General features: G+C 49.8%; 1 long non-coding RNA gene across 1 annotated transcript in view; it reads left to right on the top strand.

Moving 5' to 3' along the window:
• LOC146174507 (uncharacterized) overlaps positions 1–20,090 on the top strand; it is a 121,769-nt gene that overhangs the window by 56,981 nt on the left and 44,698 nt on the right. The window contains exon 3 of the long non-coding RNA XR_014702264.1: positions 18,334–18,397. This is a non-coding gene — a long non-coding RNA (uncharacterized LOC146174507). The remainder of the gene's footprint in view (positions 1–18,333; positions 18,398–20,090) is intronic.

Genomic DNA, 20,090 nt, shown 5'->3' with positions numbered 1-20,090 from the left:
AAACGCCCGTTCACCGCACTAGCCGCAGGCAACGAGGCCTACCACCTGAGTTTTCCCCCTCGGGCATGACTACCAGTAGCCACGACGTCGTCGCAATGCCTGGCGCGACCCCCACCTACGTGACGTTGCAAAACCCCCGCGTCCCAAAGACCTTTCACGGGGACACCTATGAAGACGTCGACGACTGGTTGCAGCACTACGAAAGGGTAGCTACATTCAACCTCTGGGATGACGCCGCACGGCTTCGAAATGTATATTTCAGCCTCGAGGATGGCGCTCGGACGTTGTTCGAGAACCATGAAGAGCAGCTGTCGTCTTGGAGTGAGTTCAAACGTCATCTTGCGGCAACTTACGGAAGCTCAGATCGCCGCGAACGGGCCGAACGCGCTCTACACACTCGGATCCAAATGCCTAACGAAACTGTAGCGACGTATATCGAAGACATGACGCGCCTGTTTAAGCGTACGGATCCTACGATGTCCGAGGACAAAAAGCTGCGCTACCTCATGCGTGGCGTCAAAGAGCAGCTTTTCGCTGGCCTGGTGCGCAGCCCGCCGAAAACTGTTGCAGAATTTTTTGCTGAAACATCCACTATAGAGAAAGTGCTTCAGCAGCGAGCTTCGGCACGGGATCCCACCATCCACGCCGCCTCCGTCTCTGCTGAGTTCCCATCGCATAGCATGGACACATCGGCGCTACGGGAGCTCATACGTTCCGTCGTGCGCGACGAACTCCGACTGATGTATGGCACACCTAAACCAGCTCCTTCCTCCATCGCCAGCGTTGTCCGCGACGAGGTGCAGCAAGCGCTCCGGCCTCCATTTCCAATCGGTGAACCTGGCCCTACTCCTCCTCCTACACCACCAGAGTGTCATCGCCCTACATACTCCCAGGTGCTGCAATACTCTCCGCCCTCGTCGCCGTCCCTGATTCCTCCGAATGTAGCTGGGCCGAAAACAGCAGCCCCCGTGATCCAGTACGTCACAGATTCTCGACCGCCTACACGGAAAGCAGACGAGTGGCGTACCCCCGACCGACGGCCGCTATGCTTTCACTGCGGCGAACCGGGTCATGTCTATCGGCGCTGTCCCTACCGTCGACTAGGTCTCGAAGGGTTTTCCGCTGATTCTCCGCGGCCTCGCTACGGCGAACGGCCTCGAGCCGTTGAAGATTTCGTCAATGATCAGCGCCGGATCGTTCCGTCTCGTCTGCGACCATCTAGACCACCGTCACCCAGGTCTCGCCCGTCGCCATCTGCTACGAGTTCCTCATGGGCAGCCGCCCAGTCCCCAGAGGGAAAACTGAAACCAGCGACCTTCGGGGGTAGGCTCGCTGGACATCGCGGCGCGGGAGACCCCCCATTGATGCGGACACGGAAAGACTACGCATCGACATTGGAAAAGTCCGCGGTTACCGATCATACCGCCACCTCGACGCCACCACGACGCACCCGCAACGACGACGAATTGCCGGTGGAACAAACGACGCAACCACGCACCCGCAACGACGACGAATTGCCGGTGGAACAAACGACGCAACCACGCACCCGCAACGACGACGAATTGCCGGTGGGACACATGACGCAACAAGGCACCCGCAATGACGACGAACTGCCGGTGGAACGGACGCTGCAACAACGCACCTGCAACGACGACGAATTGCAGGTGAAGCAGACCGCGTACACCAACGCAGAGCACTCAAAGACTCAGAAGCCTGACATTCGCGAACAGATTTCGTTGGACATACCCGTAGTACTGGATGGTCGCCATGTTCGGGCTCTGTTGGATACTGGCGCTGATTATTCTATTTTGAGCAGCCAGTTTGCCGCAGTTCTCAAGAAGGTTTTGACTCCGTGGGCTGGCACAAACGTTCGCACCGCGGGTGGTCGTCTGATTACTCCTCTGGGCATGTGCACGGCCAGAGTTCAAATTCAAGAATCAACATTTGTGGTAAGCTGCCTTGTTCTGAAAAGCTGTTCGCGTGACCTGATTCTGGGCGTAGATTTCCTTCGTGAATATGGCGCAATTATTGACCTCCGGAATTCTAAGCTCTCGTTTTCTACTGAAAAAGCAGTGGCCCTCAGCAGTGCAAAGCGACCACTCAATGTGCTTCGAGTTTATGAGGACAGTGTCACTCTGCCACCCCGAACCAGCACCTTCGTTAATGTCAAATGCAATGCCCTTAACGATGGTGACGCAATAGCCGAAACTAACGTATCGTTACTGTTGACACAAGGAGTCTGCATGGCCCGCAGTTTGATACATCTTCACCGTGGTCAGTCCAAGGTACTTGTTACAAATTTTTCGCACGAGTATCGGCACCTTTTTCGTGACACTTCCGTAGCTTTCGCCGAACGCATATCTGATGTCTCCGAGTGCTTGTCCGCAGAAACCGTGCCACCGCCCACATCCCTCGACAATCTCGATGTCAGCTCAGAGCTATCGGTCAGCCAGCGCGACCAGCTGTTTTCATTGTTACTCGAATTCAAAGAGTGTTTTGCATCGTCGTCAAAAGTGAATCAAACTCCCATCGCCAAGCACCAGATCGTGACGTTCGATAATGTGCGCCCAATCCGCCAGCACCCCTACCGCGTCTCTTCGACCGAGCGCGAAGTTATTAGGTCACAAGTTAAGGAAATGCTCCAAGATGAGGTTATCCAGCCTTCCAATAGCCCGTGGTCCTCCCCGGTCGTTCTAGTTAAAAAGAAAGACGGCACGTTACGTTTTTGCGTCGATTACCGCAAACTGAACGCCGTAACCAAGAAGGATGTCTACCCCTTGCCGCGGATTGACGACTCTCTCGACCGCCTTCGGCGTGCAAAGTATTTTTCGTCCAGCGATCTAAAAAGTGGCTACTGGCAGATTGAGGTCGATGAGCGAGATCGTGAGAAGACGGCCTTCGTCACACCCGACGGCCTTTACGAATTTAAAGTTCTACCTTTCGGCCTGTGTTCCGCGCCGGCCACATTTCAGCGGATGATGGACACTGTCCTCGCCGGCCTTAAATGGCAGTGTTGTCTAGTCTACCTAGATGACGTGGTGGTCTTCGCAGAATCATTTGCACAACATCTTCAGCGCCTGCGGTGAGTACTCGAAGCCCTTCGATCCGCTAACTTGACACTTAAGCCACAGAAATGCCACTTTGGCTACCGAGAGCTTAAATTTCTCGGCCATGTCGTCAGCGCCGCCGGCGTGAAGCCCGACCCTGACAAGATTGCTGCTGTTGCGGAATTTCCGATTCCACGTGACAAGAAAGCTGTTCGCCGATTTCTCGGCTTGTGCAGTTACTACCGGCGTTTTATCGATAACTTCGCTGATCTCGCTGAACCGCTGACTCAGCTCACCCGGGGAGACACCCCTTTTGTTTGGACGCACGAACAAGAAGCTGCTTTTGCCGAGCTGCGTCTCCGTCTCCAATCGCCGCCTGTTCTAGCCCATTTCGATGAGCAGGGGGAGACAGAAATACACACCGACGCCAGTAACATTGGCCTTGGGGCGGTTCTCGTGCAACGTCAAGAGGGTGTTGAACGAGTCATCGCCTATGCCAGCCGTACTTTATCCCGCGCCGAGACGAACTATTCAACTACTGAAAAGGAATGCCTCGCCATTATTTGGGCTGCTGCGAAATTTCGCCCCTATCTTTATGGTCGCCCATTTAAAGTTGTCACTGACCACCATTCTTTGTGTTGGCTGGCCAACCTGCGTGACCCATGCGGCCGCCTGGCGCGATGGAGCCTTCGCCTACAGGAGTTCGATCTCACTATTGTTTATAAGTCCGGACATAAGCATGAAGATGCTGACACGCTCTCCCGCGCGCCTGTCGAGCTCGCTCCACCAGACACGGATGACGCTGACAGTTTCCTCGGAGCTGTTGATGCTTCAGATATGTCACATCAGCAGCGTGCAGATCCAGATTTACGAGCACTGATTGATTATTTAGAAGGTCAGCCAGCCACCATACCTAAGTGCTTTTCTCGGAGCCTCTCAACTTTCTGCCTGAGAGGTGGTGTGCTTTATAAGCAGAACTCTAGATCCGAGTCAAGAACCTACCTCCTCGTGGTACCCACAGCTCTGAGAGAGGAAATCCTTTCCGCGTGCCACGACGAACCAACATCTGGCCACTTGGGCTATTCTCGCACACTTGCTAGGATACGACAGACATTCTACTGGCCCAACCTTGCCACTGTTGTTAAGCGCTATGTCAAGAGCTGTCGGCAATGTCAGCGTCGGAAGGTTCCGCAATCAAAGCCTGCGGGCCTCCTCATGCCCATAATACCACCACGAGCACCATTTGATCAAGTCGGCATGGACCTTCTCGGTCCTTTCCCTCGGTCCTCTGGTGGCAACCGTTGGATAATCATCGCCACAGACTATCTGACTCGCTATGCCGAGACCAAAGCGTTACCTAGTGGTACAGCGTCTGAAGTTGCCCATTTCTTTGTACACCAGATCATACTACGGCACGGTGCTCCTACCTGTATTATTACTGATAGAGGGACTGCCTTTACTTCAAAAATGATGGCCGAAGTCTTTCATCTCAGTGGTACGGCCCATCGAAAAGCTACTGCTTACCATCCGCAGACCAATGGGCTGACGGAAAGGCTTAATAAGACCATCGCGGATATGCTGGCGATGTACGTCGACGCCCAGCACAAGACTTGGGATGCGATCGTACCATATGTGACGTTCGCATACAATACGGCAGTCCAAGAGACTACACGTTTCACGCCGTTTCGCCTCGTTTACGGCAGGGAGGTTCGGACGATGCTGGACGCAATGCTCCCTTACCAAACAGATACCGAACTTTGTTCTGACGCCGAGCAGTTTGCCCAAGATGCTGAGCAAGCACGCCAACTAGCACGCGTCCACATCACCCAGCAACAGGACAGGGATTCACGCCGGTACAACCTCCGCCACAGACAAGGTTCCTACAACACCGGGGACCAGGTGTGGGTGTGGACTCCTGTTCGACGCCGCGGCCTTTCAGACAAGCTAATTTGCCGCTACTTCGGACCGTATAAAATCGTGCGACACATCAGTAACGTCAATTACGAGGTGCTCCCGGATGGATCAGAGCACACAGGCCGTCGGCTACCTCGTCCAGAGACAGTTCATGTCTTGCGACTGAAGCCGTACTTTGCACGGTGACTGACAAACTACATCTACAAACTTTTTTTTGAGGGGAGGAGGTTGCTTTTGTACGCTTGTGTGCACGTGTAACTATGTGCGTTACGCTTAAGGAGGGAGGAATGCCAGGGGGCGCTGAGAGTGAAAGAAGACGTTGAAGTGAATCGGCTCCGGACTCGCAGGACGTATCTAAACCTTGGACCGTGTGATTTTACCTGTACCGGGTCTGTTAATCTAGCCCCAGTCGCCAACACCGTGACAATATATATATATATATATATATATATATATATATATATATATATATATATATATATATATATATATATATATATATATATATCTGGGTTTGTTCAGATAAGAATGGCACCCGACGTCCCATAATCATTTAAAAAAATTCAGCTTGGATTTATTGTTCAGAAATTTCAAATACCTATAAGTTTTTTACCCCTTAAAATCAAAACAAAAAGGCGCTAGAGAAATCTGGTTATTGTATCGTCTAGCTAAAAGGCTCTAAACACACCTGCGCAGAGCAAAAAAAGACGTATCTCACGCAGCCCTTAAGATACAAACATTTAATAGGCAAACTTATGTCCCATCATAGCAGTGCAGCAATGGGTGTGTGCAAAAAGATGAGTAAAATGAGGATAATTTTTCTCTTAAATGCGGCAACAGCTGAAGCCACTGCCTATATTTGCTTGTTCTACGCCGCCAAATTTCTTACAAGATGCTTACGTGGCCATACTTATTAACAAAATGCATTATGTTTTCATAAATATGTCTCATTTTTAAACAAATTCTTTGGAAAACCTAAACATATAATGGTAGGTAGAGTAATTCATTGACCGCGTTACTTGCTAAGGAAAAAAATATAATTGCCTACCGCTGAGCAAAGCAACGACTTTCATAAGTTGCAAGAGATATATTGTATTAATACAGCGGCAGGTGTAGGTGACCCTAAAAAACGAGGGTTGATTTTATTCAGAATTCTTTGCTTTCTACGAAATAGCGCGTACTGTGACTAAAATTGTATTCATTGCATCCGATACCGCCACGCGGTTCTAAGTTAGGCAGCCTACTAAGACAACTAGTGTTTCCTATGGAAGCCAAATGAAAACCTTGTTTTTTCTTCGAAAATAGTTTGCTGACTTTACACACTTGAAATACGGAACAGCAAATTGAAAAACTTCGAGTGAGTATCACTGGCAATCTGCATGACTGCAGTGTATTATGAGAAAGTTAAAATCTGGACGAGTGTTCGCGCGGATATATAGTTGGCAGAAAAGCAGGCTTGTCTCTGGAGCTGGCAAGAAGGCTCGGCGCACGACTCCCTATATATTCTTCCGACTTTCAGATGCCGGAGCTAACCATGATGCGAGATCTTTCTGTCTTTATTTTTTTTAGTTCGCGAAACTGCCGCCACATACTGTGGCGCCCCAACGTGCCCCCATCGCTTCGTCCTCCGCGGTTGTCAACGCGTGATCAGCTTGGTGTGTGCAGGAGGCGCTTGCCTTTTTGACATTCAGAGAAGATCGTGTGTCAAGAGGAGGAGGAGGAGGAAAAAACTATTTAAAAAAATGTAAACACTCCCTGGAGGACCTCTTAGTCTATGAGCCCTCTGGCTGTTGCTTCTAGCTTAGCCCGCTCGACCAGCCGTAACTGATCTGCAGGTTGCGTGGCTAGAAGGGCAGCATCCCAGGAGGAGGGGGTGGGGTGTTTGACGGGAGGAACGCGGATGGGATGTGGGAATTCCCATAAGTAATGGTAGAAGGTGGGTGGGGTGGCATTGCATGTGGTGCAGTATGGTGGGAAGTCCGCGGGGTGAAATATGTGGGCAAATTGAGGAGATGGAAACGAATGTGTTTGAAGTTGCCGCCAGTACGTGCTGTCGATGTGAGAAAGTGTGTGATGTGGTGGCGGGCACTGGACACGGAAACGACGATAGAAGTGAACAATTGTAGTGTAGTCAAGAGGTTCGATGGCGGTGTGTAATGAAGGTTTGGGGAGGAAATCCACCGGCACCCGGAAGCTTAGTTCTCGGGCAAACGCATGAGCGCGCTCATTTCCGAAGATGTCCTCATGCCCTGGAACCCATGTGAAGGTGATGGTATCGGGAGGGGTAGGTACAGTAGATAATATTTTAGCAGATGAGTGTGGGAGGGTTCCTCGCAGCAGATATCTGTATGCTGTTTCGGAGTCTGTTCATATTGTTACGAAGCGGCAAACCGATGAAGACAGGAGACAGAACATGACCGATGGCGATGGTAGATGACATTTAATCAATGTTCGCGAGCCTAGCGCGAGCGCTCCTGCCAGCGCCACTGCCCGCTTCTTCCTCCTTGTCGTCCGTAACATGACACGGGGCCACCGAGCGATCGTCCCGATCGTGCACGAGGAAGTTTAGCGATGTTAATGATTTTATGGCATGATGATGGGCGTGTCTGGATGCTTGAAGAAGAGGAAGAATAGAACGGCTTGCCGGTACGATGTCTGATGCGTGGGTGATCCGCCTCCTTTGGAGCTGTCAACCATCCGTCACCAGAGGCCATGAGACCGATGGCTCGAGGTCACGTCGGGCAGCTTGGGCGGGGGTTGCGTGTTCGTGTCCATCGGTTCCTTCGGGTCATTCGGGTCATTCGGGTCCTTCATCTCGGTTCTGATCGGTATGTCTGTTCTCCTTGTCTTCAGGTCCGGGCTGGGGGCTGGGCGGTGGTAGTTGTTGCGGTCTGGGCTTGAAGGGCTGGGGCGAAGCTGCTCGGCGATGTCCCTGGGCCCTCGGTGATGGTCCCGGCTTGAAGATGGCATCGATGCTCCAAGGCGAGGATGGGGATGCCGTACCCCGCACCTCCAACCAAATGTTACGAAGCGGCAAGCCGATGAAGACAGGAGACAGAACATGACCGATTGCGATGGTAGATGACGTTTAATCAATGTTCGCGGGCCTAGCGTGAGCGCTCCTGCCCGCGCCACTGTCCGCTTCTTCTTCCTTGTCGTCCGTAACAATATTGTGGTGTGCTGAGTCTGCAACTGACTGATGTGTGCAATTGCAGGTGTAATGGCCAAGCATTCGGCCTCGACGATGCTAGTGCAGTCGGTGAAGGCGGCATTGAATGTTGAGCGGCGAATGTCCGTGAATACAGCAGTGCAGATGTGAGGAATGTCCGAATTGTGTGAAGCATCCGTGTAGATGATGTCTTGGCGTGTAGAGTACTGTTTAAAAAATGTGAGCGCATGCACAGTAAACAACAGTATTAGGATACGGCAGCAATAACATTGTTTCTCGACATGGTCTACTGTTGCGCTCTTTTCTGCAAGCCGAGAGGGCTGCGGTGAAGGATAATGACTGGGATATTGTTCCATTAGACGATACCGATATTCGACACAAATAGCTGAACATCTGTGTATATGTCACCTTTTTTTCTTGATTATGTGCCCACTATTGGGGTGCAAAATCACCAATTGTGTTTCCGGGAGGGGCCGGAGCTAATCAGGCTGCTTCTGAACTTTTCCTCCCATGATCATAATAAACATTTAAGGAACATAATTATTATTATGGGTGGTCTGTGCTGTGAATTCGTCATATCCTTGGTCGCTATTTTGTTTGTATTGGGGCATAAGGAAAATTTTATTCAGCCAGAGGAAGTCAAGAGTTGATAGCTGTGCAGTAAGTTATGATATATGTAATATCCACAGGTTGTCGATAAACTGCCGAGTATTAGAAAGTTGGAACTTGATATATACTTTATTAGGTCCTTAGCCATGCTGCCCATTTGTAGTCGGTATATAGTGATTGAACTTGCCCACTGATCATATTAATTTGAAGGGAATGCATTCTGCAGCGAAATTTCGTTTCTCAATTTCATGCTGCAGAGTCGTTTCAGGTATTAAAATGGTATTAATAAGTGTTAATCAAGACTAACCATGTAGGTAAAACTGGGCATGCCACGGTCATCCAATATATTACAATTTCGTAGTACGGAAAATCGTACTGGACCTTATTATCCACTTCCCAAATTAGGGCGCCCTACACGTATTCCTTTTCGACATAGGTGGCTGAAATTGGCACCGCGAAGCTCCTCCGACCCACAACGGTCATCTTGTTGAAAGGCTTGGTGACGTCACAGAGCGACGCCGGCCACCGCATCGTCTGCTCCTGCGCTGGAGCCGATAAGCTGCCAATACATTTTACTGTGTTCGCGCTTGCTAATATGACTTCCAATAAGTGTACTCAGCATATTTATGAAAACAGAACACAGACTGCAGTGAAGCGCGATTTAGTTATATTTCTTGCCCAGGCATCCATCTTCGACGCGACCGCTGCATCTTGCTGCCCTCCCCCCCCCCCCCCCCACTGTAAACACCGCCGCGATTGCCGCACCTTCCGCTCAAGTCGTCCGTGCCAGCAATACATACGGCGGATCCCTTGCGTTAGCGTCAGGAAAGGCGTCCCCGAAAATAATCATATCCTTAACTACGAAACAGTGGGACTAAAAGCAAAGAAGTTTTATAATCGAGTGGTCCATTTGCTAGAACACCTCGCTCTATTGCAAAGTGCCTTCCTCGGCGGCTTCACTGTAATTTTAGGCCTATAAATGATTAGGGAGAAGCAGAAGGTGAGAGCGCTGTCGTTCTTCGCGCTTGCGGGCGCCGTTGCTTTAAGCTTTCGGTATCCGGTGCTTTAAACGTCTTGAGCTTATCGTCGACTTTCATAAGTCGGCTAAGGCCTAACTTGGGTGCTTATACGAGCAGCGTGTATGATACGCTGCTAATACGGCACTGCATAGGTATTGGGTGCCTTGATGTAGCCCGCCGCGTCCAATACATTACTCTGCTGCGCTGTCGGGCGGTAGCCGAATATTATAGGAAAGCGCCGTCGGATGGCACTATATACATTGCGCATTTTATTTGTTCCTTTTCAGACTTATTTCAGTCTAAAATGTTTACGCTGTTCGAGCGGGTCAGCTCGTGCGCCTCTGATACTCGGCCGCCGACGCGCATCTGATTCCCGCCCACAAATGCAGCTATTACCTAGGCTAAAAGCGCTAACATAGATCAACGAAAAGCTCAGTTCGGTGTAATCTCGGTAAACGACATGAATTCGGTTTGGTCGACATTACCGCGGCTTCGCCTAACCGCGATTTACGCTGCTCGTGCACATAATATGGAGCAGATGACGCGGCGGCGGCCTAGGTCCTCGCCGGCTTCGCCGGTCGCCATATTAGCAAGCAGTTCACGAAGAAACGAAAACGCTAGTCTTAAAGTTATATATCCAGCTCCGATGCGCTTGAAACTGTGAGGTTTAGTTGCGTGCTACATCTGAAATAAGACGCAATAAACATGTTATGTTCCAAAATTGGTGTCATGATCCCATTTATTATAGATTGCAAACCACATGACGTGCCATCTAAAACTGTTCAAAGGAAATATTTCTCCAATACGGAAATCCTAGGAAAATGGTTTTTCTGCGCATTAAGATTGTTCGGGTGAAATATCATACTTGGTCATACTTAATTAAGCTTTACTTTCTAAGCAACATTCCATGGATCAGTAGAGCACACAAGAGTTGCTTATTTAAGTTTAGTTAACTCTATGCTAACGCTTTTATCTGAAAGCGCAAGAGCACTGATGACACACGATACGATACACACTGCAATTGTATTGCCAGAGAGCCTTCATCTTCTATCGAACACGATGTTAACTGCAAGAAATTACTGTTTTAGGGTTTACTTCGAAAATGGTTGGCGTGAGTAGTCGGTGTAGCAGGTAGAGTTACGCCGACGGTAGCGCTCAACACTTTCGTGCAGTGCGCAATAAAACACGGCCGCTCCCTCGCTCGTTTTTGTCTTCCCTTGTGGACAGGATCATAAAAGTAATTTCAATAAAGATAAATTTTAGGAAGAGGGAATGAGCAGGTAATAAATTTAGACAAAGTGCGCCCTGGCTTCGAAGCAACCATTTGTCTGTTATTGTCTTGCTGTGCCCCGCACATTGTTCTTGATTTGTTGCGATTGCTGGTTTGTAGTTGTTACGCTTGGCGCGAGTGCAGACATATTGTTGAACCATGGACCCCCCATTGAAGAGAAATTGAAACAAATTCTGCAAACTCTGAAGGAACACACCAAAATGCTTAGTTATATTAAACGCGACCAGCGAGCTGTACAAAAAGACTGAGGAAAAGGGTACTGCTATAACGAATATCGAAGATCGCCAACTCAACTTGAGTCTGCACTTCCTAGTGTAACTGAATCACAAGAAGTAGTAAATGATTTAAGAAATTATGTAAATGCACTTTCCAAAAGGGTTGACGACTTGAAAAATCAGCAGCGGCGTAATAACTTGATCATATTTGGGTTTACCGTAAGAAGAAAATGAAACCCCTGAAGATATCGCAAAAGCTGTAAACCAAAAACTATTCACTGTGGTCGGTGTCAATCCTACCGCTATAAAGTGAATGCATCGCATAGGTAAAAATGAAGCATTGCGCCGGCTGGTGATTTTCCGATATACGACTTCAATGAAAAGATCGAAATTCTACGCAACTGCAAAAAGCTTAAGACTAGCATCTCTATCAGCAAAGATTTTTGTGCAGTCAATACTGACTGCTCAATATATACCAATGCATGCCATGATATGTCTAATATACATCATTGGCCATCACTCGTTGGCCAATATCGGCCACTGTAACTGAAAATGCATACAATCTTGGCAAGCCACTAAGACTGGCTGGATGGTATTGACCAATGAATGCCAAGCTATATTTAATGTCGACATACTAGCAGGAAAATATTTACCATTGTATGCCATGATTAGCGATTTATGGGCAAAAGATTGCCGATGGCTTGGTAATAATGGCCATCATATATCATTGTGTATACAATGTTGGCAAGCAATTCTGTACGCAAGGTCAGTATTGCCCTAGCTCATGAATGCCAATCATGGGGTGAACGTGTAAATCACAGTTGCAAGAGTGGTCAATGTTATCGCATGGCTGTACCATTAATGGTAGCGCACTGGCAACGCATGGCAACTGGCCGACCTGACGTCACCAAACAATTTTCAATATCAGACCGGTCGCATGTGCTGCCTGGGTTACGTCCCAATTTCGTTCATGTTCAGTTTTTTACATTTGTCTGTTTTCGTTATATATTACGTGGAAAAATGTTCTGTACTCACAAAATGCACCTCCTGCCTTGGCCTGTGGCGACAGTATGAATAAACAAATAGATAAATAAAAATTATTTAGATGGGGGACCGTGCACGTATTCGTATATGTTAAGTTTACTCGTGCTGCAGAAAGATCGCTTACCAAGATAGATGCATCCAGTGCACAGACGAATAATGTTTGCGGCAGACAGTGAGGCACTGCGGAACAAAATTAAGAGAAAGGAAAGGAAGATGAGAGTTGCATGCTCCATGTCATGCGCTCTATAATATTGTTACGGGGATGTACTTAATGTAACAGCACTGCGATGGGCTGAACTCGACGCTAACACTTCAGTAGCCGTGCAGTGTCCACTCTGTCAGCGTTGTCCTCTTTCTCAACGCTTTGTCGTGTCCGTGTTCCTTGGTCGTCGCCTTTGTCACATCACTTTGGTCCCGCGTTTCCTGGTAACTCTACCCCCCTCTGCAAAAGGCAAGGTCCCGGTGCATATTAGGCGTGCGATGTGGAGTGGGGGTAATATGGCTTTAGGCGGGCGACATGTACGATTTCGGAAGTGCGTGTAGCAGTCGGTGACTTTGGGTGGAGCGGTGCAATCTCATAGGTCACGTCGGTCACTGGGCGTAGTACACGGTAACGACCTGTGTAGTGGAGCAGAAGTTTTGACACTACCCCACACGACGGCACGGACGCCAGAGCAACACCAGAGATCCGGGAGGATAGTACACATCGCGGTGGTGAGCATCGTAGCTGCGTTTTTGAGTTTCTTGAGAGATGGTGAGATTGTGACGAGCAATCTGGCGAGCAGCGTAGGCGCGGGCGAAGGTATCGCGGGCATAGGTTGTGACGGGGCCAGCGGCGGGAAAGCAAAGTGTCGAAGAGAATTAAGGGGTCTCTTCCAAAGAAAATATAGAATGGAGAGTACCAAGCAGTGTCATGACGCGAAGAGTTATATGCAAAGGTGACAAATGGCAGACTAACATCCCAGTCGCGATGACTGTTGGATACGTACATTGCGAGCATGTCGGTGAGTGTGCGGTTAAGACGCTCCGTAAGGCCGTTCGTCTGAGGGTGATACGCAGTGGTGAACTTGTGCCGAACGGAGCAAGAACGAAGTATTTCCTCAACAACTCGGGAAAGGAAACAGCGGCCATGGTCGGTAAGTAGTTGACGGGGAGTACCATGGTGAAGTATGACGTCGTACAAAAGGAAGTCAGCAACGTCTGTGGCGCAGCTGGTTGGAATGGCGCGAGTGATCACGTACCGCGTGGCATAATCGGTGGCCACAGCGATCCATTTGTTTCCTGACAAGGACTCGGGGCAGGGCCCTAGAAGGTCAAGGCCAACACGAGAAAATGGCTCAGTCGGGATAGCAATCGGCTGCAGGTGTCCAGGTGGTAGCACGCGGGGTTTCTTCCGGCGTTGACAGAGGTCGCAAGCGGCTACATAACGTTGGACAGAGCGGTAGAGTCCAGGCCAGAAGAAACGGCGGCGCACACGGTCGTATGTGCGTGAGAGGCCAAGGTGACCAGCTGTAGGGGCGTCGTGCATTTGTTCGAGAACGGCAGAGCGTAGGTGTTGGGGAACGACCAGCAAGTGCTCGGCGCCATCAGGTCGCATGTTGCGGCGATATAGCGTACTCCCATGAAGGAAGAACAGGGCGAGGGAAGAGTCACGGCTGTGTGTGCGGAGGCGGTCGATCAGAGAACTGAGGGTTGGGTCCAACCGCTGTTCGTCGGCTATGTGGAAAAAGTCCGATATAGAGAAGACACAGGTGTCCGACTCATGGTCAGTAGAGGAAGGGGGATCTACGGGATAACGGGACAGACAGTCTGCATCCTGGTGGAGCCTGCCGGATTTGTATACAACGGAAAAGTTATACTCCTGTAAGCGCAGTGCCCAGCGGCCGAGGCGGCCAGCAGGATCCTTGAGGGAAGAGAGCCAACACAAATCGTGGTGATCGGTAAAACAGTGAAGGGTCTGCCAAACAAGTAGGGTCTGAATTTTCCAATGGCCCAAACGAGAGCCAGGCACTCCCGTTCCGTAATAGAGTAGTTCTGTTCCGCTGATGACAGGAGACGACTGGCATAGGCAATAACGCAATGTTGGCCGCATTGTCGCTGTGCAAGAATGGCACCAATCTTGTGGCCACTGGCGTCGGTGCGAAGTTCCGTCGGGGCAGACGGGTTGAAATGGGCCAACACAGGAGGATTGGTGAGAATAGCGATGAGGGTGGAGAATGTGTTAGCTTGCTCTGGTCCCCATGAGAAAGGAACGCCTTTCTTCAGCAGATTGGTGAGAGGACGAGCAACAGCGGCAGAGTTTGGGACGAACCGGCGTAAATAAGAACACAGCCCTATAAAGCTGCGGACATCACAGGGTGAACGGGCACATCGAAAAGCACTGACAGCGCGAACTTTGTCGGGATCGGGTTGCACGCCGGTGGCATTCACCAAATGGCCAAGCACTTTAAGTTCGCGGCGACCAAAACAGCACTTCTTTGAGTTCAGTTGAAGTCCGGCACGGCGGAAAAGTGCCAAGATGTAAGAAAGGCGACGAAGATGGCTTTCGAATGAGGGCGAGAAGACAATCACGTCATCCAAGTAACATAGGCTAGTCGTCCATTTGAAGCTGCGGAATAAGGAGTCCATCATTCGTCCAAACGTAGCAGGGGCGTTGCAAAGTCCAAAAGGCATAACCTTAAATTGGTAAAGTCCATCGGGTGTGACAAAACCTGTCTTCTAGCGGTCTTGTTCGTCAACAGAGATCTGCCAGTAGCCGCACGAAGGTCGATGGAGGAAAGTAGCGGGCTCCATGTAAACAGTCCAAGGCATTGTCTATTCGCGGCAGCGGGTAAACATCTTTCCTTGTAATCTTGTTCAGATGTCGATAGTCGACACAAAAGCGCCAACTGTTGTCTTCATTTCTAACGAGCACGACAGGAGATGCCCAGGGGCTGTTCGAAGGTTCGATGATATTGTTGCCCAACATCTTGTCGACCTCCTGCTGAATAACTTGGCGCTCAGAAAGGGAAACACGGTAAGGCCTCCAATGTACAGGCTTTGCATCGCCGGTGTCAATGCGGTGAGTCACAACTGATGTTTGGCCCAGAGAACCGGCAGCAAAGTAAAAAATGTCGGAGAAGGATAACAAAAGGCTGTGCAGGTCCTGAGTGTGTTCGGGGCTGAGGTCAGAGGCGATCATTACGGAAATAGGGTCATTAATTGTGGTGGAGAGTACGGGCGTTGGAAGGACGCTTGAAATTGGGCCAGGAGTGAGTGCACAAATGGTACAGTCTATGAGAGGGGACAAGGTAGCAAGGGATATTCCTTCGGGGAGAACTTGGGCTGACGGACTGAAGTTCAGGATATGAAGGTAGGTGCTGTTCTGTGTAACGCGTACGATGAGATGAGGAAGAGCGACGCTGCGGTCAAGAAAGACCTCGGTGATAGGGCAAGCAAGATAGTCACCGTCAGGCACAGACGGGAAAGGTGACGGAGGTTGGTAAACAGCAGAGTCAGAGGGCAGGCGAGCGAACTCATTGGAGCGAAGGCGGGGTGCAGATGGAGGATGTTCTGAGGATACAGGTAGGTCCAAACGAAGAAGGCCGCTGGAGCAGTCGATAAGGGCAGAGTGGGCCGTTAGAAAGTCAAGGCCGAGGATCACATTGTGAGGGCACCGGTTGAGGACGGTGAACAAAACAGGGATGTGATGGATGTGATGACCAGCAAGGGTGACTCGGGCAGTGCACAGCCCAGTGACGGCAGCAGTACTGCCATCGGCAACACGAATGGTGGGCGAAGCGGCGGGGGTCTGTACTTTCTTGAGGCGGCGGCAAAACGATGAGCTGATGATCGAGGCTTGGGCACCAGTGTCAGTGAGGACAGAGACGGGAACACCATCCACGAACAGAGAGAGGAGGTTACAGGGCGAAGAAATGGAGTGTAGAGGATTTCCAGGTCGAGGTACCAATGCAGCATCACCTCCGGGAGCTGCATTGGCTATTTTCCCGTGAAGCGGCTGGCAGAGGACGGCAAGGAACTGCGGCTAGGAAGAGGTGAACGGAAACGGTGGGCTGGCGGGGAAGGAGAGCGACTGGACACAGGAGGAGGCGGAGTAGTATCGGTGCGGGGCGGCTCATAACGAGACGTGAAACGGGGTGACCGTAATCGGAGTAGCGGTCAACGTAAGGAAAACGTCGAGGTGGTGATGTCGAGCGGCTGCGGCAGTGGCTAGCGATGTGGCCAATACGCGAGCACGTGAAACAGATCGGCCTGCCATCAGGGGTGCGCCACTCATCAGGATTGCGGTATCGGTAGCGTGGCGTGGCGTTGTGGGGTGTAGCGGTGGCGACCATGGGAGGGACGGGGCTCGAACTGTGGTGTTCCACGGTGGGGCTATAGAGGACGCCCAAGTTGGCAACCTCTTGACGAATTGCGGCTTGAATGAGGGATATCGTCGCTAGGTTGCTGTTCGAGGAGGGCGGGTTGGATGCAGCAGGAGCGAGCGCTTCCAGTTCACGACCGACGATCCGGGTCACATTTTCAGCGTTGGAAGGTTGCCTTAGGGCCGGCAGATCCTTGCACGTGGAGGTAGGGGCAGTGTTGGGGAGCCGATCGAAGCGATGTGCAATGCGTCTGAGCTTGGCCTGCTCGAAATGTCGACAAATCTGCAGAACGGAGTCAACTGTAGCACAGTCCCGACAGAGTAGAAGATTGAAGATATCGTCGGCTATGCCTTTGAGGATGTGCCCCACCTTATGAGGTTCAGGCATATCTTTATCAACTTTTAGGCAGAGGGCCAGAACGTCTTGTATATACTTAATATAAGGCTCGGTAGATGTCTGGGCACGTTTGGCGAGGTCCCTCTTAGCGACGAGTTGACGGCCAACCGGTTTTCCGAACAGGTAACGGAGTTTTTGTTTGCAAATATCCCAGGAGGGTATTACTGCTTCATGCGTTTCGAACCACACGCGTGCCGTGCCAGTAAGGTAGAAGATGACATTGGCCAGCATCAGCGTGGCGTCCCACCTGTTGTGCTGGCTGACACGCTCATAAAGCGAAAGCCAGTCCTCGACATCGACCTCATCTGTACCGCAGAATGGGCCAGGGTCACGGGGGTGGGCTACGACGACAGTTGGAGTTGCGGAGGTAGATGGAGCCGCGACGGTTGTCATCGTGACGGTTCCGAGGTGACGGCCACTGCGGAGATCCGGCGTCAGGTTGTGTCGAACCCGCGACCTCCACCAAGATGTTACAGGGATGTACTTAATGTAACAGCACTGCGATGGGCTGAACGCGACGCTAACACTTCAGTAGCCGTGCAGTGTCCACTCTGTCAGCGTCGTCCCTTTCCTCAACGCTTTGTCGTGCCCGTGTTCCTCGGTCGTCGTCTTTGTCACATCACTTTGGTCCCGCGTTTCCCGGTAACAATACGTTTGTCTGGTTGATGTTCATATCTGCACGTTGCCACTGCACAATCTCTCGTGTACCTGGAATTTGATTATTTCGGTGCCCTACCCTATGACGGTTTTCGTGTCCTGAGACTCACTTTAGTCATTAAATCCAGTGAAGTACTCAATCTACGCGTTAGGAGCACGAACAGCAAAGAGAAGAACGCGCACAGTGCTGATCCAAGACCGCAGTGCGCTACATTGCATCGTCTGCTGTGGGAGTCAGTTCAGGCCTGGTCTATAAAAACAGTTTTAGGCACACGTGCCCCGTAGGAGTGGAATCAGTGAGTAGGTTGGAAACTTATTGAGGAGGTCGTGGCTCGACGGTACGATACTTTGCCAGTTGATCTCCGTCTTTCCCACGGGCGGTAAATATTGTGTCGTTTAGGATGTAATATTAAACGCGGCCTTTAATCAGAAATAGAGAATTATTAGACAAATTTCGCAAATTCTCGACTGCTTTTTCAAGCGGGACCATTTTGCAACGCGTCGGAATTTATTTATCGCTGAATTCGTTGCAATTGGCTATATGCAGGAAGGAATCACAATTGGCACGACGCGGAATTAATAAATTCATATTTTTGTTTCTTGTTTAGCGTGAATGGCTGCTTCAAAAACCAACCGCAGAAGAAAGCAACTTCCCCAGCGTGTGTCGGAGAGGTGAGTAATACAGCTGCCATTTATAAACGCCTTTAGTAATTGGTCTTTTTCGCCTAAAGAACTAAAGTCACCTAGGTGTACGATGATTTCGCTGGCGTCGAAATGCTTTCGACGACTTTGAAGGGTTAAAGCAGCGTGTAGCGAAGTAACGAGCTCGGAGTAACACGAAAGGTTGTTTCAACAAACGCTTCTTTGAATTATTGGATAAGGAAAGGTGGGGGAGAGATTTAGTGTGTGCATGATTGATGTTGATGTCGCAGATGCAGGGAAGAATCAGCAAACAGAACGACGAGAAGAGGACGAAGACGAGGTTTGGGACTTGCGCGCGCGATAGAGACAGAGCGTCATGTTGCCACATCAAGAATCGTAGAGATAATAGGGTATTAAATGCAGTGAGAGGGGTCCTGGTGACCGCCCTGCTTCTATAGTTGAATCGAATATGGAAGGGGTCTCGGTGTGCCCTAAGTATTGCATTTGATACTCGCCACACTCGAGCATCTATATCAATTCCTTAAAGTCACAATTCAGTTTTTCCGAATCGAGCGAAAAAAGTATCAAAATTCTTATAAAGAATGGCGTGAGGCAATGAGACATAATCTCCCCAGTACTATTCACAGTTTGATTAGAGGAAGTAGTCAGAGACTTGAAATGTGAACAGTTAGGGATAAGGGTAGATAGCGAATACCTTAGTAACCTGTGATTCGCTAATGACATTGCCTTGCTAAGTAACTGAGGAGATGAACTGCAAAAAAAAATTATTGATCATCTAGACAGGAAACGCAGGAGGGTAGGCTTGAAAATCAATATACGGAAGACTAAGAGAATGTTCAACACTCCTGGAAAATAACAGAACTTTACGTTAGCTAGCGAAGCACTGAAAGTAGTAGGCCAATATGTCTACTTAGGGCAGGTAGTAATTGCACACCCGGACCAAGAAATTGAAATAACAGAGAGAACAATATTTGGATAGGGCGACTTTAGCAGGAACTCGTAGATTATGAATAGCAGCTTACCGGTATTACTCAAGAGGAATGTTTACAACAGTAGCATTTGCCTGCACTTACCTATGGGGCTGAAACGTGGAGACTAACAAAGACTGTTCTACTTAAGTTTAGGACAACGCGGAGGGCTATGAAAAGAAAAATGTAGTGATAGCTTTAAGAGATAGGAAACGCGAAGGGTCAAAGAAATAACGCAAGTCACTGACATTCCAGGGGAAATCAAGTTAAAGAAATGGGCATGGGTAGCACGTGCAGTGCTACGAGAGGATAACCAATTGTCGCTTAGGTTAACAAACTGTATCCCAAACGAAGGAAAGCCTAGGAAGGGATGGCAGAAAGTTAGGTGGTTGGATAAGTTCGCAGGGGTGAAGTAGAGTCAGCTAACACAGGACGGAATTAATTGGAGGAATATGGGAGAGGCCGTCACTGTGCAGCGGATATTGTCCGACTGATGATGATGGTGAACGACATCTTAATTTTGTTACATAAATGGCGTGTATCCTCTTCCAAGCATATATTACGCCCTCGGCTGCGTCTCTGGTGCGTTCTGTGTTTCTTGTCTGGACCTCAGATCTGGCTACTCGCAAATTATGAGGGACACTGCGGATAAATGAAACACTTCTTTTTTCATGTCAAGGGTCGTTTTGAGTTTAATTTTATGCTATTAGGGCTCTGTAATGCGTCTGCCACAT

Source organism: Amblyomma maculatum, chromosome 11 (assembly GCF_055883805.1).
Source record: "Amblyomma maculatum isolate TAMU_Amacu chromosome 11, ASM5588380v1, whole genome shotgun sequence".
NCBI classification, from domain to species: domain Eukaryota; kingdom Metazoa; phylum Arthropoda; class Arachnida; order Ixodida; family Ixodidae; genus Amblyomma; species Amblyomma maculatum.
Note: the sequence above shows the minus strand (reverse complement) of the source record. Positions and strands in the feature narration are given on the sequence as shown.